The following is a 27155-nucleotide window of genomic DNA, read 5'->3' on the forward strand; positions in this document are numbered from 1 at the left end:
ATTTTCTAAGCAACTTATGCTTATTTCTAACTATAACTAGCAAACGTACTAGCAGCCTAAGACTTTAACAGTGCATACACTTTAAGACTTTGTGCACTTGTACATAGCAGCTGAACCAGTGTTTTACATCTGTTCTTCTCCATACATATAAAGCACGCCATCCTAGTATTTGGATTACATTATCAGAAATAACTATTGCCATTATCACATCAAGTCAGTTCATGACAAAGCACATGGAAGAAAAAAAATCTTGTTGTTTTTTAAGTTAACTTGTACCATCAACAGGTTACCTTCCATTCTATAGTATTAACAATTTCCCTGCTTTCCAAAAATGGCAAAATATGTAAATTGAGTGTTATGTGACTAACCAATTCATGATTATTTACTTCCTCATTATTCAGATTTTTTTTTACCATAGGTATTTTAACAAAGAAAAGTTTCAGAACAGAATATTTAAGTTTTAAAAGATTCAAATTATTACTCGAGATCCTGAAATTCCTACACTGTATTGTAAATGCAAAACATACATATTTTAAGGACATGATAAAAGTATGCCTTCTTTACCTAGATTTGGCTATGGTACACATTTAACTTCTTTAAAGGATATCATATCTGGATTAGAAATATGAAAACTAGCAAGTTTCTATCACATTGTTTTTTATAAAGATTAGGGATATTATACAAGGACCCTTATCTAAATCAATCTTAGATTTTGGTAAGGTAACAGGTAGATGTTTAGTATTTTAAAATACATTTTAACTGGACCCCTACATTTATTTCCATGCAACTCCATATCAGCTACAACACTTCAGAAACATTTCGCCTAACATTTCATGGAACTTATCATAACATGATAACCTTGGAACCTCTGGAGAAGGACATTCTTGACTTTGAAACGTGGCTCAGGGGAACCTAGTCCATAACTGACTTTTTAGGACTGTTCCAAAATCGTACCATCAGAAAGAAATGTTTATCTGCTTGGTTTTGCCTCAAGAAAAAAAAAGGGGGGGGTAAGTAAGGCAATTCTTGAAATGAAAACAAAAGCAATCCCTGTATTAGTGTTTAGTAGATAACCACATCTTGCCATTCTTTATCTAAACATTAAGTCAACAAATAAGCAAAAAAGAAAGTCTGGTATGTTTCTAATTACGTGCCCATGTTACAACAATCTGATTGTAAAAAACATTCCTATCAATACAAACATCTTCAGACTGTAGTGTGAATGCATTCCCTGTATACTTTTCTCACCATAAGTTCTTGAATTAGTTCTCTATCCTACTCCGTAAAATTCCCATCCTCAGATACAGAAATAAGATACAAAATTGAGTCTCCTCTTACTACATAGGAACTTGCCCAGATTTTTGATACGTTACCCACTACACTTTCAACAGGAGCTTCTGAGCAGGACAGAGCCAACATAAAAACTGTAAAATGAAATGATTCTTGGATAGCTTAACTTGACCCTCCTGGACCTGATAGTCCTGGCCTAGCAACAGGGAAGGCTCTTGTTTTATGCTGAGATCAAGATGGTCACACTACTGCAACAACCTGGGCTAAGTCACGCCAAATGGAATCAGGAAAGCACTGTCAGGAGGATACTGGCCAAAGGACCAGCAAAACCTGTGACAGCACGCCACAGAACAGAGCGGCTCCAGAGTGGAATCACTGGCACTTCCTGTTTTGATCAACTGGTTCCAAAGATGACACAGACTTCTGGTTACTCCACTCCTGGAAAATGCTTTGAGCGCACTGACCTGCATTGCCCATTTGTGGTTTGAGCCTGAAGTGGCTCAGCCTGTTTGTTATGGAATTAACTCCTAGCAAATAGCTTGCCACCAAGGAAACTCAGTGGCACTAACCCAACCTTACAGAATAATTGCTTCCTAACTGAACGGAGATTTTATGCAGTCTTGATGGTTAATTAGAAAACCATTGCAGGAACACCACCTTGTCACTGGCAGAATACATTCTGAAACACGTGGCATGTGTTCCTGGACACTGAATGAACAAGCTCCATCAGATGAGAAGAGATGGTTCTACCACCACCGGTTTGGGAGGAGACAGAAAGATAACAACTCTACAGACACTAGAAGCTGAAAAGTAGGAAGTAATTTCTAAACTGTCAACTAAAGGTATTGGTTCAGCAGTTGGAGATTAAAGACCTCTAACGTACTTCTAGTTGATGCCTTGCTGCACGCAAGTCAAACTAAGTGAGCATTTTACCTTGTAATGGGGGGTGTGGGATGTGTGTGGGGTAAGCCATCCAAGTCCAGTTTTCAATACCCCAAAGTAAGCACACAACGAAAATCTTTATCTTAAATAAACAACATGACACAGCAGAGCAGCTGCAGAAGGTAATTAGGCATACATAGCCATACTGATTAGGTGTAATATACTAAGTTGTATGTCTCCAGTTCCATCACACTAGAAATGCCGAAGACTTGCACAAATTCATGGTTGCAGTTGAAAGACAGACATCTACGCTACTAAGAAAGATGTAGGAAAATTTTATGCTGTCTCAACAATAGAACTAGCAAAAGTACAGTGAAGGCCATATTACAGAGAGATGCCATATTAAAGAAAGATTAAAATAAACCTTCTTGAGAACTGTCAGAGAGATGTATGATACTCTTCATTGAGCCTTAACATGGAGGAGATAACCAGAGAGATTTAAGCACAATTCCTCTCTGTACACCACCTAGGAACTAACAAGTAAATTATCAGGCAGCAGTTTTAGATGCAAATAAAATGCACCTTTTGTTTATAACACATTTAAATATTTAAAAGTAAAGTACTCACTTTCACAAGGTTTTTTTTGGGATTCAAAATCATAAATGGGCTTAAAAAATACACCCGGTCAGGCTATGAAATACAATACCACCAATCTCTCACCCAGGAAGTACATAAAATGCCTGATCAACACCTGGAACAAAGTACTCTGTCCCTGTCCACACCTGGTATTTATAGTTTTTCCCCTCTTTTAGCCTTGGTAACCTTAGTTTTGTCTTTGTCACCTTGCTATTGAAATTCAAGTACAAAAGTATGAAAACAGGAACATATATAGGAAACAGAACACACACATGAACAGAAATGATTAGCAAAAGGACTTGGTTTTATTTGGTTCTGATAAGCTCCCTTCTTGCCATTTGTGCACTTGGTGACTTACAAGTCCACACTCCTTTAGTAAAAACAGGACAAGCTGTGTCAAGATGGGGAAATTTTGTGGTGGATTGGTGTTGCCACTTTATTTTTTACCAGATCAGCTATTTACATACATGGAAAGCATAAAACAACCTTTCTTCCTCAATTGTTGCTAACAGTATACTATCTAAATAAAGACAGTGGATAAGAAGGGAAAAAAAGTAACTTGCGCAGGTGGTTGGGAGGTGGAATTGGGTTTGTTTTGCTTTTCTCTTTTTAAAGTAATGCTGCATCCCGAGTTTTCAACTCAACTGTATATGCTTATGCCTTGCCACTGGACAGCTTTTGCCTAGCCACATCAGCAAAATAATAAGTATCAGAAAAAAACCCATTCTCTCCCTGTGCATAACAGAAGGGCATCCACCTGTTTTTCAGTTCATGTCAATTCAGGATAGCATCTGAAAGACACTTAAGAGGTACAGATGGTATCTCGAAGACGTACTAATTAGCTTTTACTGGTACTCTTTATTCAAAGAGCTCACCTATACATGGCATCTCCAAGCATTACCCTTCCCTCAAATCTCATCTATGAAAGGAGTAAGATTTTTCATTAATAAAGTTTACAGCACTACTTCTCTAAATACTGCATCGCTCTAAATGCTTTGGGAGTGGGATCACTGAGAACAGAGGGCAGTGATGAAAGAACTGTTTTATGATGACCCATTCTCTACGCTCTATCATTCTCTAATCCTATAAACCCCTGAGATTTACCCAAACACAGATTATCCTTTCACTTATGCATATCGATTGCTCTTCTGAACAGATGATGTGGTTCTATTGTCCATGGCAGATCATTTGGGTTAATGAAGCTATTTAATGCTACAAATAGCTCTTAAAGTACAGTCTTCTATTAGTATGCACATGTTCCCCAAACACTTAATCTCAATTTTTAAATTTGCTTGTAATTGCAAGCCTGAGAATAGAAACTGTTCTTCCTGGTAGACAAAGGAGTGATCTTTCAAGACAGTGCCTCATCTGCAGAGTCCTCTATTGATAAACAATTTGAGAACTGTTATTTATTGTTCAACTGTCTTGCTCACTGGAGAAGAAATGATCTGCTCCCCTCCTCAGGGAGGAAATTAGCTCTTGGGTTTATGTCAGTGCAAAGCCTGTAATTTTCAGCGCTGACTCCAAGTCCTTTGCTTCTGAGTAGTACACAAGTATGTTATATCTATGCTAGCTGTTGCTTTGTTTGCAAGATGCACAGTACAACTGCCCTTTGAATTATCCAACATCATTTTAGGAATATATGATTCACTGAAATGAAATAATACTTGCCTGTTGTCTTGTCAGGCATAAAAATAACCTGAGTAAAATAGGAAGGTGAAAGAAGCTAACATACATCATCAAGACATGCATTCAGCATGTAGACCAGATGATGATCTTTCTCACCTGAAATATTGTAGATTGACTACAGATTTTGCACTTGTCAACATGAGTTCCAACTTCACAGCTTTGTGAATTTGCTTATGGTGTGCAGAAAGTTACAAGTTTTGAGCAGTAAGTCAGATAAAGATAAAACATGGGTTAGCTGAATTCAATGTTGATCTTTCCCTGGAAACTGTTTCTCTAAAATTCAGTCTCCAGAAGAGGATACATGCCTTCCCTATCAGTCAAATGTATGTTAAGATTCCTTGGCTGATCTCCATAAGTGAAAGAGGCATGGTCCTGTTGTAAGTAAAAGTTCCCATCTTCTTGAAAAGGGGTTGAACATTGTTTGTAACAGTGGCCAAAATCTGCAAGATAACCTAATCTGAGATGCAAACTTCCTTTGAGAACAAGCAGATGATGACTGGTGACACCTGCTAGTCTAAGTCTCTGAAGATGTCCCACCTGTCACAGAGGTCCCATTTCTACCCATATGGGAAAAAGTGACAAGGGTCCACAGCATCACAACTTAAAAACCCCTATATGTGGGCACTGCCTCAGCTCCAGTTCAACAAAACAGGAACAGTGAGAAGCTAGATGTAGGAGGGCCAGTGCTCACTATTTTTTTAAACAGATTTAGTGTTGCAGAGAATTCTGAACTATGTCAGAAATCTGACATTTCAGGATTATTCTACTTAGCCCCTTAGTTACATAAAGGAAAAAACCCAGCAAACTACGAACCAAACATCCCCATCATTCATAATCAATCACAGGAATGCCTTTAAGATATTGAGGCAGTGGAATTCAGTATGAAAAACTCCCACAATGTTTTATTAATAGCATTAATAATAAACCACCAGTGTAATAACATTTTATACCTATCAAACATTGTGCCAGAAGACAAGATGCCCAACAGGCATGTCATTTAATTGTGTTACCAGTCCTTTATTTCAACTAAAGCATTAGTAATAACCATGACCAGACAGATTGCACCAAGTAAAATTTGTCTGATATGGTAACTTTCTCCCAATGTATCTTTCTATAACAGATGTCTCTCTAGTTGATACTGTTTTGTCTTTTTTTCTTAATTGAAACATGGACAGAGAGTAGATCAAACAGCTGTTTCAGAATGGCTTTAAAGACTATCATTAGCATAAAAAAGGCGGCTCAGAAATTTTTATAAGAAAGATATGGTGGCTGCTTATCATATGCTTTTTACTCCTGGAATACTTGAAATAAAATTTTGTATGCATTAACCTTACCTCAGAATTAGGAAACTGAATGAAACTGTATTGTACTTCAAGCTTCCTCCAGACTGTTTTCATCTGTACTTCCACTTCATTAGTTCAAAGGTGATATTATGGAAATGCATATTTCTATTAATCTGTAAAATGGGAAGAGAAATTGACTTAAGAGATATCTGAAGAAATTGTATTGACAGTTTATAGCACATAATGTGAACTGCACATTGCAGATACTGGCATCTAGAATTACAGAAGCTATCTGCTATTATGAACTGCTCCTAGCTAGAAAAAGCTTTTTAGACTCTTGCATTTCTAATAGTTGTATGGTTGCAGTATATTTGTAGAACACTAACACTAAAAAGCATTTAAAATTAATTTTATTTCTATTATATCAGTAAATTATTCACTCATGAACAGCGTTGTCAGGGAGGAAGGGTGTCAAAAATATCTGTAGATAGCTTGCCTCTGAAAATAAGCCTTTCTGATCTCTCCCAATAACTCTTGGATTCACCTGGTCTAGACCAGCCAGGTTTGCAAGCCTCCAGCTACCAGGTTTCTCCAATTTTTTTATTTTTTTTTAAACAGGCAGCAGACTAGAGCAAGAACACGTTGTTGGTGACACCAATGGAAAAATCAACCAAACAATATACAGGTCAATCTTTATTAAACACCAGAGAATCTGTAAGGCTGCAGCTTCACAACAAAAATCCACTGGTGTCACCCCACTAGTTCCAGTACACAAGGAACTGCAGTGTATTGAGAAATAATTGATAGGCTTATTGTAGCTGCACACAGGCATGATTACTCCTGGGAAGAAAAAGCATGAGAAGAATTTGGAAAAAAGTACTGGAATAGGGTGGGTTTGATTTTTTTGTTTGTGTCTTTGAACTGGTGTACATCCAAGCATTAGAGGAAAGCACAGCGCAGGCTCTTACCTGGCACTAACAATTGCGAGCAAGCCTGACTTGTGTCAAGTCCCAAGGTTTTCAAATGCATGTGGATAGCTAAGTTGGGCTTAACAGCTTTACTACTTAGATTCCATCTTGAGCATGTGCCACCTATTGCCAACTCTTCACATTTTATCACAGTGTCACAATTTTTGAATGTTTCCATCATCTGAAGCTTTCAAAAAGTTTGTACAATAATTTTACAATTCAGAAGTCCCAGTCTTACGACTGCAAACATAACCTTGAAAGTAACACAAAGGCTCAAACACTAGTAATCCAGCTATACTGTTAAAAAACATACAATCAATCTTACAGTGTAGAGATTTAATGACTTATTTTTGAATGCCAACACCAACAGTACCGGGAACAGGGATGGACAAACCATGTGCCTGCATGACTTCCAGTAGAGGAAGAGTTTCAGCATTCACCTTCCTTCTCTTTTCCTTTCTAAGCACCATAAAGACCTTTACCATTACAAGAAGGTCAGAATACTTCTGTCTCCATGTCAATTTATAAGCACTGTTCCTCACACACTGAGGTTTAATAGTCTTGGTAATAAATAATAAATTTGTGTAAAATGGTAACCCGAAACCATCCTGAATATCAGATAGCACCAGTTCTTAAAGACAACTGTCTCCACTGTGCAGACAGGCTGACACTTGATTGTTATTTCCTTCATGGTAAAACTGAAAAAAACATTCTTGCCATGCAAAAGTGTTTGTGGAGATTTTCACTTTTTTAAAGTAAGCTTGTAAAGAATCTGCAAAATTATATATATCCATCTCTTTCTATAATCAAGGAACTTGAGTTCATCTTCAGTTGGACTCCAAAAGAAACAACCATATACAGAAAAAGGTTGGTAGGCTTTCTATTTTTACACCACCTCCAATCCCCTTGTATCTATTATCTGATTTACACAAAGGCCACTTTGTATTATTTAAAGAGGCTGCTTTACAAGGGTAAAGACATTTCTGAACAATGCTGATTTTTTTTGTTTTTAAAATGATGTCCCCTTGATATTTTTTCCAATCTCCCAATTTGATGAAATTCTTAGTAACTGTTAATTTCTGTAAGCATCCACTGCATTTCCTGATCCTGTATCAGATATCCAAGCTCTCTTACCAAACAAAATTGTTTTAGTGAACTTCCTGATCTGCACAACTCTAGGTATGTCTCCATTAGTATTTTAATCTGAATGAGGACTGTGCTTTTGAAGTCAATCTCAACCAATTTTCCTTGCTTTGCTTTACATTGCAAAGCAGTCTCCAAGTACGTGAACCAGATTTCTTTTGAATAAAACTAGATCACAAAATGAGCTTCAGGTATGCACTATACATGCGCCAACCACTAACAGGAATTCAGCCACAGAATCAGACGAGGACCAGCTTGAAATAAAACCCTCACAACCCGTATAGCGTGGATGTCAGGTTCTCAGCACCTGACAGATCTGATCCTATTACACCACACTGCTTGGTAATGTGGACACAGCCTCTTTCATGACTTACTGAACTTTTGTGTCAGTTCCAAATTAATCTCTCTCTTTTTTAAAAGAGGAACTACAAAACCTCTATCAGAGATGGGAGTGAAGTTAATGATGATTATTAATTTATGCAAGTGACCTCACTGTGCTACTATTCCTCCCATTTCTTCATCAGCATGAGATGCTACTCAAGAACATACTTAATTTTATAAAAATCAATTTACTTAAATATTTATTTTATACAGTTATTCAAAATGCTTAATTATTAATGGATTAGTTTTTAAAAATGTTTAGTGTTATTCTTGATGGCATCTTCCAGAGAAATGCTATCAAGAACAAAACTACTGAATAAATTATTTGCACAACTCCACCTTCACTTTATTAGAACTTTATCCGCTACAATGACTACAAGAAGGACCGTAAAGAGCCTTGAAGCGCTTGTTGCTAGCTACATTTTAAATCCAGATTTATCTGGGAATTTTTCTAAGTATTAAGATTAAATTCAGGATCTTCATATACTCTTAACTCAGGAATATTAGCACCCAATCTGGGAAAAGAAAGACCTGAATTACATGACTAATTACTTAGCTAACCCAGACAACTGTAAATTTTCTGCCATTGGAAGGTCCCAGGAAACAGTCAGAACATCTAAGCTGATCTAATTTAAGCCTCATTCTGTGTTTCGGGGGGGGGGGGGGAAGGGCTACCCTGCTAGGGCAGAAACCAACAGCCATGAGCAGGACAGACAGACAAGGAGGGACATGCAGTGGCAAAGCTCAAGTCAGACTGATTCACTTCAAGGAGGAAACCTTATTCGGGCTGTGGATTCCTTTTTCTTCCCACTTATCTCTAGATCTTGCTTCCCTTCTCAGTAGCTCCAGTTCCTCCAGCTCCAGGGCCACATCCAACTCATTCCCTCATCTGTCTCCTCTTCTGAAGAGAAAAAAAAACTTTCCCGGCTCTTGACTGTCCCTGCGCTCTGTTCCTCCAGTTCATTGCCCATTTTGCCCCAACTGCCTCACCAGTTTTCAGCTCAATTACTTTATTTATATTGAATTATCTCTTCCTCCTGAAAAAATCTTGTTACTTGTTACAGTTGGGAAAATATGCCAAAATTTGAAAATTGCCCTTTATTTTGAGGGAAAAAAAAAAAAGTAACTTTCAGTCCTTCACTGCGAATTAAGAAATTTTACAGCAGAATAAGACACCAGAGGTAGATGAAGGACATTCCCGATGTGGATGTAAACATCCAGTGCCCTGACAAATCTGTAGCTGAATAAGCACCACAGTTTTTAGCCCAGAAACAGACAGGAAAGGTTGGTATGTGGGAAATCTGCAATTGAAGGAAGACAGGATGCTCAGAAGGGCTTTGCCTTTAAATGAAAATTGTCTTACCACAGTTTCTAGAAACAGAAGGGTGCAAATGGCAGATCTTTGTGCTATTAGACATCTCTAACTCAAGCGTGCATTTTAAATGCAAAATTATATGTATTTAAGGAACATAAATTTGGAAAGTAACTTTAATTAAAGTAACATAACAGTTAAAGTAATTCAATTGTAATTAAGTACATGATCATACAAGGACTCATGGGTACAGACTATGGGTTAAATACATCTCCATTCACTCTAGCTTACAGTTACTTCTTTCCTGCTCTTTTAATTCCTCCAGCCACCAGCACTTCACTTCTGCAGGGTTAACTGTTCAGCTAATCATACCTTTACCCCAATTTATGAAACAGATCTTGTTTTAAAGCTCCTGTAAATTCAGATCATGTCACAGACATGGGCTAGGGTGATAACAGACAAACAGTTAAATCAGAAAAAAACCCAGGGATGATAACCTTCAGCATCTGATTTGGAGTGGGAGAAGAGGGGAGAAGGGGAAGAGCAGGTTGTGCTAGCAACATGTCTCTGTATGCAGTGTCAAAGTCCACAGCCAGCTGATGGTTCTGTTAACCATAGATGGGAGAAGTTTCAGAAGCAGAATTATTCATTTTGGGGTAAACTATAGTCCCAAACAAAAGGCTTTTTGTTAGAAATCCATGCACACAAATACACTGCAGACTCATTTGACAGCCTAGAAGATGCTTCAGTTAACTATCTCATGACTACCACTGGAAAATTTAGCCAGAGTTGCTGTAAGCTAGAAAGAATTTGAAAAATAGTGAGTATATTGCTTTTAGAAGTCTATTATAGCTGTGAAATTTGAGTGGAATTTTAAAGGGAAAGTAACCATACCAAATTTCTAAATCCTACTTCAAAGTTCTGTCCAAGGATATTAATTTCTCAATGAAAACCTTTTCAACAAATTTACACATGAGAAAAACCCCACAGCATGCTGGAAAGAGCAATCATCTACCGCCTGTGGCACATTTGGGGCTTAGTGGTTTTGTCTGTGGAACAGTGAAGGTATAGGAGCAAATACATCTCATTGAACAAGCAGTCCTTCCAAATTCAGTGAGACCGTTATATGAAACGAAATGAACTGGCTGAGCAAGCATATCACTTTGCAGCCTTTGATCACCAAGTTTTCCAGGTAGCAAGATGGGAAATAAGAGCCTGAAATATGGTTCAAGCACATTTATCCAGTCCTTGAGGTAAGCTAATTCAAAATAATTCATAATCACTTAAGTAAAAATATACCTATATGAAAACTAATTTTTAAAATTAATTTTATGCCTGTGTTCCCCTGAGTTTTAATAAACAATCACCAGGTTATTCTTGCAAGGTAATAAAAATGCAAGGAATAATAAAAATTCCAGCACTTCATGTCATACTATTACTCACACGTGTATTACAGTGGCTTGGTCTTTTTATATATCTGATCAAGACTCTTAAATTAGTTCAGGATACATCTAATGCAAAAGATTGACCTTTCATTTCCAGTCTGACAGAATATATAGGACAAATCTGCACAATTAAAAAAAAAAAAACAACTGCTTTTTTTAAAGTCAGGTCTCCCGCTTTTTCGGAAAAATTTCTTCTCTGAGGCACGCAACTGTCTTCTTACTGAGACATTATTTTTTATTTATTTCATGAACATTATTAGCTGGAAGTTAAATCAACGGATGAGGCTTAGCACGTGGACATAGCTTTTTTGCAGAACAGAGACAGCTGCTCTTCCAGGTCCTTAAAGAACTTGTATACGCAGGGGTTATCAGACATGTCACGTCATTTGGTTCTTTTACATAGGGGAGAATCTGTGCCCCAGAACAACCTGAGCTTTTTCTTCTGAGGCCCTACAACCATGCAAGCTCACACAGAAAGAAGACATGCTGAACGGGTAATATCTGAAGGACCAACATACTGCTTCACAGCTAGGTACTCTCCCTGCCCTCGTTACACATTTCTGTTTTCATCATCTGAGTTTCCTGCTGAGATATAAGACAAAGTGTTCTACACAATCAAGCTCCTGAAAACTCATTGCCCTAGGACATATCTAGAAGTATTACAACACAAATAAATTCCTGAGTAAGGTGGGACTGTGCAGTACCAGACAGACAGAATGCACTTTCCAGAATTACATGAATCTGCATAAATCGCAATGCACCGTACTCTCCACAGCATCTAGTGACACAAGGAGTTCATTACTGGGACCATGAGAATCCAGACATAAACCTCCTTCGACCCATAACAAAAGTCTGCCTCAGCAGCAGGGCCAGAAAATTCCACCAGGCTTTTACTTTGTCCTGGCAAATGTCATTTCCTATAGTAGAAAGAGCTTAAGCCTCTTGATTTCTTAGAGGATATCTTGAATATTTTATTTTGGCATACATCATCTGGAGTCATCTGAAGGACTCCACAGCCTGCAGTGCTGAGAGCAGGCTCTGCACTCCCAGTGAAGATGCAGTACTCCTCAGTCATCTTAAATGTTCTTCGTCCAACGAGCCAGTAGAAGGCTGAAAAATCAGCTGACTCTCCATACGTTGGGGCTAAAAGGAATTTGACAACAGCTCGCTGTTAAAACAAAAGCGGTTATATAGTAGGCCACCCTCAAAGGAATATGCAGCACTGGTGACACATGAAAGCCAGACAGTTCATTCAGCATGGATAGGTCAAGTCAGAATCTGACTTGCCAAGCTTTGTCAAAAAAACAACTGGGCGAAAGCCTTCACTGTGCAACTCCTTCTTTCATCATATCCCACAGCCCTCCAAGTATCCGAAACAGTTTGCTAACAAGTATTTTTGCTTTCCAAGAGAGATCTAGAACTCAACTGTTTTACCTCAACTTTGGAGGTACCCACCGAAAGCTCCTCTATCCACAACCTAAACTTCCTCTCAGGATGAAGACAGGCTGGCCCCACAATTAAGTCTTCTGCTACACTTGACATCCCTGAAAATATAAGGTTAGTTGTGATACCCTGGACTTCACAAGCCTTCCTGAGATCCAGAAATTTATCAAAAAAATACCTAGGCTCCATGCTGTTTAACCACCAGGCACATTTCATAATCAACTTTCCTAGCATGCTTCAGACCCTCACTGGGCCCTAGTCGCCACCTGGCTAATAGGTTGCCTTGCGTGGATGGAAGCAACAATAAAATTTGATCATTTGGCACACAGACCCAGAAGCGCGCACTCTTATCATAATACTGATCCTGGGAATGCTGCCCAGACTTCAATTTCTCTGACAAAAGAGCCAATGAAATCTAGCTTCTGCCTGTGCCGCAGGACATACTAGACCACATTTTGATAGGTGATCCTCTCCTCCCTCCCCCTAAGATTCCTGTAAAAGGTCAAATATTTCTTCAATTTGTCTTTTTACAGAGTAAATCAAACTGAGAGAAACATTTTCAGGAACCCTTTGATTTAAAAAAAAAAAACAAACCAAACTTCTGCCACAACTTTAAAATCCTATGGTCTTGGGCACTATCAAAATACAATAGTGCAAACGAGATTCCAAAACTGCACTAAAGTTCTATCACATTAACTTATACCTCTGCCTGTGTGGTGTAGGAGAAAATATAAAAGGTTTGTGGGTCGAGATAAGGACAGGGAGAGATCACTCATCCATTACCATCATGGGCAAAACAGACTCGACTTGGGGAAATTCGTTTAATTTATTACCAATCAAATCAGAGTAGGATAATGAGAAATAAAACCAAATAAAAATAAAAATCAAAATCCCCCCCCCCTTTCTTCCTGGGCTCAACTTTGCTCCCAAATTCTTTAACTACTCTCCCTGGGCAGTGCAGGGGGATGGGGTTTGCAGTCAGTTCATCACATGTTGTCCCTGCCACTCCTTCATCCTCAGGAGGAGGACTCCCCACACTCTTCCTCTGCTCCAGCATGGGGTCCCTCCCACAGGAGATAGTCCTCCATGAACTTCTCCAACGTGAGTCCTTCCCATGGGCTACAGTTCATGGACTGCTCCAGCACTGGTCCCTTCCCCAGGGTGCAGTCCTTCAGGAACAGACTGCTCCAGCGTGGGTCCCCCACAGGGTCACAAGTCCTGCAAGCAAGCCTGCTCCAGTGTGGGCTCCTCTCTCCATGGGGCCACAGGTCCTGCCAGGAGCTTGCTCCAGTGTGGGCTTCCCACAGGTCACAGCCTCCTTCGGGTGTCTCCACCTGCTCCAGCGTGGGAGCCGTCCACGGGCTGCAGGTGAGTATCTGCTCCACCGTGGACCTCCATGGGCTGCAGGGGGACAGCCTGCCTCACCATGGCCTTCTCCACAGGCTGCAGGGGAATCTCTGCTCCAGTGCCTGAAGCACCTCCTCCCTTTCTTTCTTCACTGATGTTGGTGTCTGCAGAGTCGTTCCTCTCATATATTCTTACTTCTTTCTCTGGCTGCAAAAACTGCCATCTGTTTTTGTTCTTTTTTCCTTCTTAACTATGTTATCCCAGAGGTGCTACCACCGTCGCACCACTTGGCCAGCAGCAGGTCCGTCTTGAAGCCGTCTGGCACTGGCTCTATTGGACATGGGGGAAGCTTCTAGCAGCTTCTCACAGAAGCCACCCCTGTAGCCCCTCCGCTACCAAAACCTTGCCATGCAAACCCAATACACATAGCTACACAGAATTGTATTAAACACAGCTTGTGGGGTTGGTAATTTCTGACAAGGAACACAGCAAACCACTAAGTCAGAGCCATCATCTCAACAGCTCTGAACACATGGAAACATGACAGCACCTTTAAGAAAATCAGGAGACACCTCAGACATCCCCCTCTCCCCAAACGGTTAAAGGCCTTCACCATGAGCAGACTTATCAGGTACATAAGTTTTCCTGCAGAAAATGATGTGGACTACACTCTAACATTCAAGAGTAAAATAACACTCCTGTGGGAGTCAATGCAACATGTGCTGGAGCTCAAAAATTACTTTTTCATTCAGATATGAGAATACAAACACATCTAGACATTTTTGGCAGTTTAAACAGACTTTAAGTACCAAGAGTCCTTATAACTAACGTTCTTCTAAAAGTCATAAACCCACTTCTTTACTAGCTCAAAAGCGTTCCTCCCCAAAAGCAACATAAACACCTATGTCTCTGTCATAACTCGGTCTTTCAAAACAGAACACTCAAAGTATGAATGCTTTCCCCTATTGGATCTGACAGACAGAGAACAGTTGAAGGTCAGTCATCACGCATTTTAGTTGTCAGCGATGAGAACTAGTTTAAAAAAATATGGAAATCTTAAGGTCCAGAAGTTAGCAGCTGGCACAGAGACAGAGTTGAACATTTATTTTTTTGCCCCGGAGCTATAAAAATGCACATATTCTATTAAATGGCCTGTACTGAAACCAAAATCTTATTGGCATTAGACACACAAAAGCACAGAATTCTTGCCTCGCTCAATAAAATCTGTTTAAGTTCTGCTAAAACATATAAACTTTAAAATTTGCATTTGTTTCCACCATTGTAAAGTAAAATGAAAGAATCAGTCAACTATCATTAAATCTTAAAATTGGCAGTGACTACAAAAGCAAGGAACGTACACTTAGATGAAATTCATGCAGTGTGCATCGTATCAAGAACATAGAGAAAAGCATTCACATTTATACACTAAACCCTAAATTTAGTCTCCTATCGATGTAATCCCTAGTGATAAAAAACCAAATGCATACTTTATTTTCTCTAATTAATTAGTCATACTTTATTCAATACTATAATTTTATTAAAATGTATTGCAAAGTGTTTTCCTTCAGACTAGTTATGACTTATCAGTTCTGCTTGGGGAAAAACTGACTACAATAAGGATGCTCAAATAGGAAGCAGATGGGGCAGCTTATAATGCCACAGAAGATCTGTGCATCCTTTGGAGATTCCAGCTAGTTGACAATCATCTATATAAGGATATATAAATATAAACATATAAGGTTTGGTTCCCAGTAGGCCCATCCATATTCCCCAGAATACAACCTAATTTCTGTGAAATAGTGATAGGACATTTGGAGACTAACCAAACTCCCAAAAAAAAGCCCTTAGAGGAGACAGCCAAGCACAGGGGCCTTTTGCAGACAACAGCTTTTAGCTAAAGATAAAAGACATCGCAGCAGTCTCCTGCTCTAAGTCATTAACTATACAATACTGTAAAACAAAACAAAAAGAAAGGCATATAAAAGTAATTCAAATTATTCTAGACAACTTCAGAATTCATTTGGTCCAAGTGTAGTATCTAACATTTAGGTATTTCCGTGGTATTAGATCCTTTTGGATAAAACTTCAGAAAGTCATAATCCAATATTCTTCTAACGCACAATGTTCCGCGTGGATATCTAAAGGAATGTTCTAGCTTTCTGCAATTAACTGATGTTACTTAAACAACTGTAAGTCTTTGGCAGAGAAGATACAGAACTAAAAGTTTTATCATTTTTTGTAATTCAGTGGTACAAACCCCCTCTTCTATATATAAGGAAAAGTGAAAGAGTGCTTTATAATCCAGAAAACCATATGAAATTACCTTGGTGGTAATTTGTTTGTATCTGATCTCAAGTGGACTGAACATTCCTCCATCTGTTTAAAAAAAAACCAGGGTAGTACTCCTCCTGATACTGTAAGACTGATCTGTTATTCAGACAACTATTGGTCTCATCCCCAGAAAACAGGAGTCGGGTTTTTTTGTAAAAGAGGCTACACATTAAAAAAAAAACAAAAACAAAAAACAAACCAACTCAAAAGAAAGCTATAATTACAGAATCAGAAGTTTACACTAGGGACTTATTCCTGTACACTAGGTCATTTCTTCAAATTTCTTCAATTTCTTCAAACATTGTTATTTCAGAAAAGAACTAATTAGGGGAATTAGAAGAAAAATCCTAAGCAATAAAACAAACTGGATACTGCTAAAGTATCCTTTTACTCTTTAGGATCATAGAAGGTACGACCATAAAAAGAATTTCCATGCTTACCACTTGCATGATGATAGAGAACTTGATTTGCATGTCTAAACTCAGGCCACCATGGCCTCAACTTCTGCTCCAGCTAAGGTGAACAGCTTAGAATAAGGCAATGCTGACCCATGTAAGAAGTAATACATAATACACATGGGTATTCTGGCATAGAGACTAAGGTGCTCAAAAGTCTTCAGCCATTTCAGCCATTAAGCCACTCTACATTCAGAATGCAGGAATGTCATACTGCCTGTAGCTCTTTGGCCACCAAATCATAGACCCTTTCAACTTGACCTAAGATTTCTAATGACAGATTTGTGAAAAAAATACTACATAAAGAATAGACCTGAAGGGCACAGACACACACAGGGCAGGAAAACTCAAAACACCAGGTTCTTGGACATGCTGCATAGTTATCTAAATATCTAATTGGCCTCTTGCATTTCCAACCAATTTATACATTCAGAAGTAACAGTAAATAATTCCAGTTCATTGCATCTCAAATTCTCCTCTCCAAATGCACAGGAGTACTGGTGCCCTCATCAAGGATCTGAAAGAAAACTAAGCCTTTTTTTTTTTTTTTTTTTTTAGAAAAAAAAGTGTGGTAAATGCTGGTGACAGGCCACTTACAGAGAACAATACAGATCTCTTCTGGTTAACTGCCTGGGAACAGGTTTGTTTTATATAGCAAAACCACCTTCTATGAACAAACACAGGGCTTTATCCTGAAAAAAAGCACTTTAAAAAGAATGGCTAAATTAAATCCATAGCTTCTTCAGCCAGGGAGAGGTTTTTGTCAACAAAGCTCTACAGACACCAGAAGTATGTTACCACCCGAGCTAAAAAGCACCCATGTGCTTAAGCCTGCCGAGAACTCCGCACCCACCTTTAACCACTCTGACAATGCTGACATACGCTAACAAACTTAACTGACAGATGCTTTCCTTCAGACACATTTTAATATCATGAACAGTTTGGCTTGGAAGGGACCTTAAAGATCATCTAGTTCCAACCCCCCTGCTCTGGGCAGGGACACTCTGCTATACTAATAATATACTAATACCTATACAATAATAATATACTAATACCTATACACCTGTAGACTAACATAGAAGTTAAAGTATCATCTTACAAGTTGTGGATGAACAGGGTGTTCCAAGATAGACCTGAGTACAAGTGATCACTCTCTGCTGCACTTGCTGAAGACATGTCACTTTTGAGCAAAAGGCTCATGGAAGAAAGGGCAAAAGGGAGAAAACAGGTATAAAATGTTTTTTTGCCAATTAAGCATAGTTTGGGTGGGAGAAGACTCCTGAAATATGACCACGCATTTTAATACATGCTTTATAGCAAAATACACTCCAAATGAGAAGTTACTTTATTCTTGGGAGGTGGAGAAAGTAGGTTAGACTTCACTGTCTGTGTTCCGGAGTGGCATAAAGAATAATAGAAAAGCTTTTCCACCAACAGTGAGAGAGACCATCAGGGAAATATGTACATTTGTGATAGTTACATTGTTCAATAACGGTTTTGAAAATTTCATGTTTATTTTAGTTCTGGAAAGCTTGCCCTGCTGCAAGAAACTTAAGATACTTGACACTGTTGCTCTAAAGTGACTTCTAACAAATACAGGAAAAAAACCCACCCAAGCCCTCTGACACTGGCAGCTTTTTCTATTTAGTGAAGGCAAATTCAAACAGGAAATACACTTTAAAGAGTTATCAATTATAGACTGATTCACCCATGACTGCAGTGGATTCTCCATTGCAAGAAGACTGCTAAAGGTATACTGGATATATTACAGTTAAGTGCATTTACGGCACACTGGGGTAGGCATTTATTTGGGTTTCCTTTTGCCCTGAAATCCATGAACAGAAAACTATCTCAAATTCCTCAAACCTGAAAACAACACACACACCTCTGTTCAGACACCACTTTGAACTTAGTGGAGATACAGTTCCATTGCACAGAGCATGGACCATTACAGGAAGAGCTTTTATCTTTCCAGCACTGCCCCATTTGTTGAAAATTAATATTCAAATTTTAAAAAAATCTTTGAAAAAAGATGGAAGTAGAGCTCTTTCAGATGTATACATTATTACACCCTATAATGTATATCATTTCACAACAAGCTAAAATAAATTTTACAGATACATTTTAAACTGTTAATTATACTAAGTAATTACTGCACCATTATTATTATTTTCTGCGATATTCAAGAGAAAGAAAAACAAGAGCATCTTTGTGTGTTCCCTTAACTTGGAGATTTCATTTCCTATCCAAGTAAATGAACAAAATTCTTACTTTAACCAAGAAAAAATGCAAAAAGGAGTTCAGGAGTTCAAATATAGAGGTAACCTCTGTCCCTCTCCACACTGAGAATCATCTGGATTCTATTAAACTGTCAAGCAAGTACCAGGGTTAATAGAAAAAGAAATAAAAGAACCATCAAAATGTTTAACATTAGTAGCTTCTTTATAGGCTATGCTAAAGCTCTATATGAGCCTCAGCTGATTTAACACTTCAAATGCATGACATATATTTTATAAAATTATACAGGCAAAATTGCAGCTAAATATTTTTACCTACTATCCTAGTCCATAGAGCAGCTGTCTCCTCCTTCTAAGCAACTTATAGAACTATTTATAAAATAGCAATCAATACTGTGATATTTTGGGGAAGGCAACAAGACTTCCATCTAAGGTTGTCAGATTATCTTCTCTCTCATGTTTCTGTGTTTTAATGTTCTGTAATACAGGATACAGACTATACATAGCACTACTCATATTCAGCAAGTAAAGGGCTGTAAGTAAAGTAAAAGTAAAAAGTAAACTGCAGATGAATACCTCTTGGGCTCTAAAGAAATTTAGCCTCATCTAGGTGTATGCTCAAGTGACAAACTTGCATATGACTTACAAACCTCAGCAACAGGAGCATTCTTTGGAATACTTTCATACTTTAAACAGATAATAACAATGCAACTGAAGCAGCAGTCTTCAGGTAGGCCTTTTCAGCATAACATCATTCCCACCAAACCAGAGAGCCTCTGAATTTCCTTAGTCTTTGCAGAAAGAAATTTCAGCCCACTAATGACTTACTGGAACTTCAGCATTCCCTGTTTGACAAGAATGCAAGACAGTTGTGAGTGCTGATAGATTTCAACATGGGATAGTTTCCAAGAGCATTTATTGAAAATAGAAACGAATCCCGGTTCAGGGTAGCAGCTTCCTTATTCAGGTGAATAAAGGTGAAAAGCTGTCCAAGAGCAAATTGAAAGCAAACAGAAAAAAAGTCAGTTTTCCTGAAGTGTTTTACAAAGGATTGGTTACTTACATTTTGCCCGTTTTCTTTTTACAGCAAGGTACATCAATTAAAACTCCCATATGTATACCATGCAATTAAACAAAATTATAAAAGGAAGAGATATATACACTCTGTTATGACCATTTTTGCTTGTTCAAATCTGAAATGCAATTGTTGGAACAAACAATTGCAGGAAAAATGTATAGGTTATGGATTTAAAATTTTTAAGATAACATGTCTTAAAATCCAAGAAGGAACAAGTTCAGCATTCCAATGTTTTTAAAATGTAAAAGAACATCAAGAAATGCTATTTCTGTAGCCCCTTCCTTATAAACCACAGAATGTTAGGAAGGATGAAACAACCTTCCACCTTTTCATAAGTAGCTTTGAAAATGACTAACATTGACACAGAATTACACAGCCATGCAGCAGCAGGCTCTGTTTATAGGAGTATCTTTCACATTGCCCCATAGAAGTACACAGCTTTCCTAACCATCAGTCCTACCAACTCAACCCAAGTTGTTTTCTTGGGATTGCATTAACAGTGGAAGATTCTGCAAAAGAAAGTATGAACCCCAAATATGTTCCTGCATTTACTTCAAGTGATTTATTGAAGCATACATGACTGCAAGTCAGGAAACAGCTTTCAAGTACATGAGGAAGATTAGAAAGTCTGATCTGGTTCTTCTGGCTCTAAAAGAGTCACAAGATAAAACAATAAAAGTTACTAAAGTGAGCAGAAATCCATATGTTTAAACATAAGTTCTGCTGAATAAAGCAGTACTCTTGCACACTCCTTCTCACATTAGTATATTCTCAAAACTAAAATAGAACAAATATTTAAGTATATTTAAACAGAACCACACAACAACTCAGTAACAAGCTTACAGCTCTTTATATTTAAAAAGAAAACAGAACTTAAAAGATCTAAGCAATGCAACTAAATCTTGATCAAAGAAGCATGCAATCATATTCTGGCAGTCACTAGAGCAGATGCCTGCCATTAGTGTAATATAAGCATCTCCATAATCTAACTCATCCTTATTTAGAAAGAAAAAGAATATCTGGGGTAATAACAAAAAAGTTTGAAGTTACACAAAACCCAGGAAAGGGTAAGCTCAAGATGCTGTAATATATTTTGCTTGTGCATGTATGTTTGGAAGTCAGGCGAGACCCAGAAATTCTCAAGTTCTTTAAAATACAGGATGTCTGCCTCTAATAAACCAGAATGTTATATGATAATTCAGTGATCTGATTAAATGAGTTTTAGACTGTCAACCAGCCAAAATCCCATATACATCAGACTACATGGGTCTTGGCTTTTCCCAAAATCGGAGAAGAGAGTGGGGAACATCAGGAGGAAACAATGATGACATGGGACACATATGCAAGACCCAAAACAAGAACTCCTAATAGTGTCCTTGAACAGGACTGCTAACTCTTACCAAGGCTTGCAAAGGCCTCAGGTTATTTTGTGTTTCCTGAGCCAACTTGGGAGGGAGGAGGCAACCCCCCAAATATGTCGTCTCCAAGATACAGCTCAAAAAACTTAAAAGATTCAAACATTCAAGAATTCTGATGAATGAAGAGCTTGTAGGCTTTCCTTGTCTACATGCTCACTCAGGTAAAGTTTATCTCTTTGTCAACAGAACCTAATACCTTGCAATTTGTACAATGACAGCATCAGTTCTTCTATGCACAGTCCAGCAAACTGGTCTGGGGGAAGCACAGTCTTCTTGGCTGGTTGTGGGGTTGTGTTTTCTTTTGTTAAATAAGCTGAGACCTGCTCATGGCTCTTCCTTGTTAAAAGTAGCAAAATATTTATAAGGTATCTCAAGAGGAACATTCTTAGATACTGAAAAATAGCAACAGTTCAGATATGTAATTCTTATCACACTACTTGTAACTTGATCCTAGATTTGATCAAACTGAAAAGCAGCCTTAGAACCCTATTACCTGCCTCTGGAGAGAAAAAAAACAACAAACACCTCAAAAAAAAAAAAAAAAGACACCTGATCATTTGAAAACTGCATGATCAAGATGCTCTTAGAGATACAGAATATATTATGCCAAATACAGGGAAAACACTAGTAGGATGAAGCGATACCTTTCTGTTCAAGTTGATAGATAAGACTTTCAAAGGTATATCAACAGGAGGAGGAAGAACAATATTTCACACTCCATCAGCTTCAAAGGTCATAACAAAGAAAAATTTATCAGCAACATATATAGGAAGGTGTCTTAAATAATTAAAAAACAGAAAATATTTATACTTTGAATGGGATGAAGAGGAAGGGGATTGTTTAGGATAATGACAGAGGTAAGGAAAAGTTGTGGAGAGAGAACAGCTTTGTTTTAGCTACTGCTCCTCTCCAGACAGGTTTAAATACTCCAGAATTCAGCCAAGCTGTAGAGCAAGGCAAGTACTCACCCCAAAGCTCCTCAGCCCTGCCATGCTGCTTCAGATACACTGACTCTACAGAGCAGCATCCGAAAAAGCAAATTGTCTACTGCACATGAAGTAATTACAAACAACTTTTCCATTATTGCACAGTAATAGTACATTATTTTTCTACAGGTCTTTCAGCACCTGGATTATTTTTTTAAATATTTTCTACATTTTTAAAAAAATAATAATTTTAGATTTTTACAATTCTTACACTCTTTAGTCAACTGCTATTTCTTTCATGTGGTTGTAAATTTTAGAAGTTTTCACAGCTTAAGCTCTAACTTCAGATATAAAGTTGGATGTATTTTGATAAGCTACAAGGGCTTCTTTTTGCTTTAAAGCGTGACAGGATATGACACTGAACAAACAGAAAAGCCCATTTAATACTTTAGACTGTTCTGATGTTATTTTTTAGGACAAATAATTGTGTGAAACACCAATTATACAGCACCACCAGGATATGCAGCTACCACTGAAAAGCAGATAAAGCGCTTTCCAAGCCACTGTCAGCAACAGTGAAACTAAAATAGTTTATGGAGAATCTAGGAACTATTAAAATCATGATTTCTGCTACTGCAGTACTAAGAAACACCAGACAACAATTATAATGGGAAGTTGCCTATAATCTGGTCTTATCTTTATTACATTTATCTTATTATCTTTATTTTATCCTCCTTAAAAAGGCTCCCTGTGATGCTATTCAGTTTATGTGCTACTAAAAATAATAAAAAAGCCACTTTTTATATGAGAAAATTTTCAAATACAGCTGTTACAAAGAATATATCAGGGAAGGAACAATTTTAACTTCTTTCATTAGCTAATCCTCTGCAAGAGCACCTCTACTTTCTGACAGTAACGATACTTAAATTGATCATTCAAATTTAAATGATACACACCCCACCCCGCCCCCAAAAGACACAGAGGAAAGCTCAAAATTCCAAAGAAATCCAAGGAAATGGACAGGTTTTTTAAAGCTTGAATTAATACAAGAGGAAAGCAAAACAAAAAAACCCGCCATCTAATGAAAAAAAAAAATAGTTGTTATTTGCCTGACATTTTCTTGAGTTTTCTTTTACAAAACTACAGCCATATTTGAGAAAGCTTTCCAGTTCACAGATCCATTCTATTTCTTATTGATGTTGCAATAAATTTTAATTAAAAACAGTAACAAAAAGGAAAACATCAAATGCACAGTTTTAAATAAAAGCCAAGAAAGATACAAAATGCTTGTATTTCCACTTTCTAATGATGTTTTGGGGAAAAAAACAGGCTATAGAAAAGAAGGTAGAGTTGCACAATTGTTAACAATGCACAATGTAAACAAATAAAGGAACATGGGGACAAACTTTTAAGCAAGCCTTGCTGTGATAGGACAAGGGATAAGGGCTTTAAACGAAAAGACTGTAGATTTAGACTAGATATAAGGAAGAAATTTTTTGTGATGCGGGTGGTGAAACACTGACGCAGGTTGCCCAGAGAGGTAATAGATGCCTTACCCTTGGAAACATTCAAGGTCAGGTTGGATGGGGCTCTCAGCAACCTGATCTGATTGAAGATGTCCCTGCTCACCACAGGGGCGCTGGACTAGATGATCTTTGGAGGTCCCTTCCAACCCAAACCATTCTATGATTTACGAATATTCTGGTTTCGGGCTTAACTCACATGAACCATCTTACAAGTAAACATGACTTGCAAGCTAATACTGGTCCTTTGAAGTTACCTTCATACATTTATGTATGTGCAGTATAGAAATTGTTGTTCAAACAGTCAAAATTGAAAGTAGTAGTAACAAGAGGACAGGCTAAGAGATCTTATTTAATGCCAGTATGCAGTTGATATTTGGAAAATATACAAAGAACAGGTGAAAGATTCTTGCCTTTAGTATTTGGGGAATTTTCTCTAGTTTAGTAATCTACCTTAAAGCTTCTGGTCCCCCATCAAGTTCCAACACAGTTTCTTCAACTATTTGATTTTAAAATTTTAAATAAAAAGGATTCTGTGGAGTTGATTGATAACATTCACATTTGATAACCTGGCCAAGAAAAATCCAACTGGAAAAAGAATGTAATGATTTACTTGCACAAAACTTGCAGATAGCCAGAATACCAATTCAAAACCTGTCACAATGTATTACATATTCTTGCAGAAATGATACCATTGTCCTTTCTTGAGTTTGAATACCTGATGTGCCTAAACTCATGCTGAAAAAAAATTTGCTGTCAGTTTTCGATTATATCTATATAAAAGTAATTGCTTACAGGCCAACAGTTCAACCTACAGCCATTTCATATCCTACCTCACAAAAGGAAGGAAGAAAACCACTTTTAGTTCACTTTGAAGTAAACTTTCACCTTTTAAGTCCTACAATAGGACTTTAACATTTGCAGAAAAATCATGGGACTCACAAGAAGTACGTTAAGAGTTACTCCTTAACTGGCAAATTGTTTCTCATGTTTGTGAATCCCTGCCAAATCTAACACTAACAGAAGAAACACTTCAGAACTTCGACATTTTTTAAAGTCTTTCCATTGTTTCAAATATGCTGTTAGAAACAAACAACATTTAACATCCATCATATTATGTTATCTTTCCCAGGTCACAAACACCCATAATTTTAAAAAAACGTAAATAGTGATGGCTGTAGTGCAAGATTATGCACAGTTCTGCTAATACAAATGCTAAGATTTAAAATAAAATAGGAGCCCAAATATTTGGACAACTAAGCGGTCAGACTGAAAAATAAAATAAAAAAAATGCTAGGCATCCATCCAATAGCTCTGACTGACAAAATATTCAGATTGAGATTTTCAGATAGCCTGTAGCACTAAACTATTTGGCAGCTCCCATGCCTCAGTTCTCTGTATAAAGATAGACTTAAATCAGGGAATAGAAGACTACCACAAATGCGGGATAAACAGAAAAAATAGTCTGCATAGTTCTTCATGCCCCAACCTAGACCTTTACAAAGCTAGAACTCGGGCCATCTGAAATAAAGAAACCTTAGTTACAAGTAACTAATTTTAGAAGTGAATTGAAAAAAAAAAAAAAAATCTGTGAAGTCTCCTTCTAAAGAAAGATCTACTAGAAAAGCCCATCAATCTGACTCTAAAAAAGGGCCATCACTCATTGCCACATCCATTAGCCGAGTTCTTCACTCAATTGTGAGACAAAAGGAAGACGGTGGTACACTTGCAAATTATACACTGAAGTTCCAGTTTTCATTTCAACCCCAATACACAATACAAATCAAATTTAACCACTGCAGCCAGATAAACTAATATGACTGGTGTTGAACAAGGCCAAGCAATTTTTGCTCCGGTCCTCCATTCACTAACTCAGTCAAGTAAAACGATGCCAGTTAAAAAGGACCAACCAAGCAACCTATTAGGCTGGGTTAGAAATCAGATCAGAGAAAAAAAAAACAACTGTCAGAGCTCCAGAGGAAGACAAGGTGACAGCTTCACATGAATTGGCAAGCCCACACATCCAAGTTGCTGTCAGATAGAGCTATCAACTCACAGAAGTTGGAAGAGACCTCTAGAAGTTACTTAGTCCAACCTCCTGCCCAACACAAAGCCAAGTTCAAGGTTAAGTTAAGCTGCTCAGGACTTTGTCCAGTAACACCTTGAACATGTCCAAGAATGGCAGTTCTGCAGCCTCTCTCAGCAACATGCCCAGTACCTCACCATTCTAATTATTTTTTTTAATCCAGTAAGAAATTACCTTGCTGTAACTTGTAACCACTAATTTATCATCCTTTCAACATGCACTCCTGGGAAGACTCTAGCTCCGCCTTCTCTAAAACACCCATCGGGTAGCTGAAGACAACAAACAGATCATTCCTCAGCCTTCTGCAGGCTGAACGCACACACACCTGGCACTTAGCAGCCCCTCTGCTGCAGGCCACGCCATTGCATCAGTCTCTCTCTTATACTGGGGGACCCAGGCCGGGAAGACCGAGCCTGCAGCCTGCTGTCTATGATTTCTGTTCTAATTCAGTAGAACAGTGAGCTAAAACCAAAAGGTTTAGTCTTGATTCCACTATTCTCTTCCCAGTTGCAGACCAGAGCTAGTATCCCATGGAACCAAAGGATGAGGTTCCTCAAATAACTGATGAGATGATTTTGGTGTTGGGGTTTTTTGTTTTGGTTTGGGTTTGTTTTTTGATAGGCTGGATTTCTGACAGATCAGGACAATGAAATGACTTAACCTGGTCACCACAATTGCTACATAGAATATAACAAAAGAAGTGAAAGGTGCAGAACCACCCATTATCTCACTGCCCTATCAGATAGGTGAACAAATAACTGAGGGAGTTTTACAGCGAGAGCAGCACTAGAAACATACAGCATATCCTTCCTTTGCAAGGTTGTTAACTCAAATACCACGTTACTTTACTGCCAAAATAATTTTGTTGCTTGCCACGGCAGATCAAGGGAAGTGTTTTTATGAAGATCTATGCAAACATTTTGCAAGGTAAGCTATGCGTGGGCAGAAGCAACATAATTCAGATATGTTCGTTGCTAACTTACAGCGTGACTTCAGCAACTACATTCTATTTCAACTACAGCAGAAGTTGAGTGTTGGTGATACAATTTTACCCACAGCTCTGCATCTGTTAATTTACCCTGGATCTCAGCACAGGGGCTTCACCATCACAGTTAGACTACTTGAAGTTTCTGAACTGGCACAAGCACCTAAGGAAAATACATTATATGTGCGTTTATAGTCCTTTTTTCACTTCTAGGCATTATACATACTGAGATCTCAGTTTGAAAATAATGAAACTATCTGAACTGCACTGAAACCCATTATAGATGTACATATCAGA

At 37.9% G+C, this 27155-nt stretch overlaps 1 protein-coding gene across 3 annotated transcripts in view; it reads right to left on the minus strand.

Moving 5' to 3' along the window:
• BMPR1A (bone morphogenetic protein receptor type 1A) overlaps positions 1–27155 on the minus strand; it is an 87977-nt gene that overhangs the window by 41754 nt on the left and 19068 nt on the right. Inside the window, exons 1-2 of one of the 3 annotated variants that reach the window (XM_054831690.1) lie at positions 21983–22001; positions 5832–5953 (exon numbers count right to left, since the gene is read on the minus strand). The exons of 1 other annotated variant lie outside the window; for it this stretch is intronic. The gene's annotated coding sequence lies outside the window, so the exon portion shown is untranslated. Of the gene's footprint in view, positions 1–5831; positions 5954–21982; positions 22002–27155 lie in introns of those variants that run through there. One more of the 3 variants, XM_054831688.1, reaches the window with a different exon arrangement.

The sequence above is a fragment of the Grus americana genome, chromosome 7 (genome assembly GCF_028858705.1).
Source record: "Grus americana isolate bGruAme1 chromosome 7, bGruAme1.mat, whole genome shotgun sequence".
Lineage (NCBI taxonomy): Eukaryota > Metazoa > Chordata > Aves > Gruiformes > Gruidae > Grus > Grus americana.